The sequence below is a fragment of the Egretta garzetta genome, unplaced genomic scaffold, assembly GCF_000687185.1.
Source record: "Egretta garzetta isolate BGI_Z169 unplaced genomic scaffold, ASM68718v1 scaffold360, whole genome shotgun sequence".
Taxonomy (NCBI): Eukaryota; Metazoa; Chordata; class Aves; order Pelecaniformes; family Ardeidae; genus Egretta; species Egretta garzetta.
Genome location: NW_009258261.1, coordinates 9,624 through 10,087, shown reverse-complemented (window position 1 = coordinate 10,087; position 464 = coordinate 9,624).

Sequence of the window (464 nt, the reverse complement as noted above, 5' to 3'; positions counted from 1 at the left end):
GAGCCGTTTACCAAAATAATAACAAAATCCGAGATAGGTGGTCTGGGGAAGACAGAGAGGGTTTGAAATCTAGCAAATACTGGCTATTTTCTTCCCGTCTCTACGGTTCATTAGTCCGTCTTGTCAGTTTTCCTTGGCCGAATGCTTTTAGACTTCAGTGAACATTGCTTTGTGCACGCCTGCCTGCTGCAAGCGCGCCCATTTTATTTTACTTAATAGAAGAAAAAAAAAGGGGGGGGGGGGAAATAAAACAGGAGCCAGGTTTTAAATTATTTTCCTTGATCTTTCAAGTTTTCAACCTCTCTCTTTGGAAAAAAAAAAACCAACCATAAACCCAAAACAACAATCCAAACCCCAAAGCTGAGCCAGCAAAGCCTTGTGTGGCTTTGACGGTGTCCAGGTTTTGTCTGGGATGGTTCAAACCTTCATACCGGCTGTAGGCGATGTGGGAGTTGGGGATGACT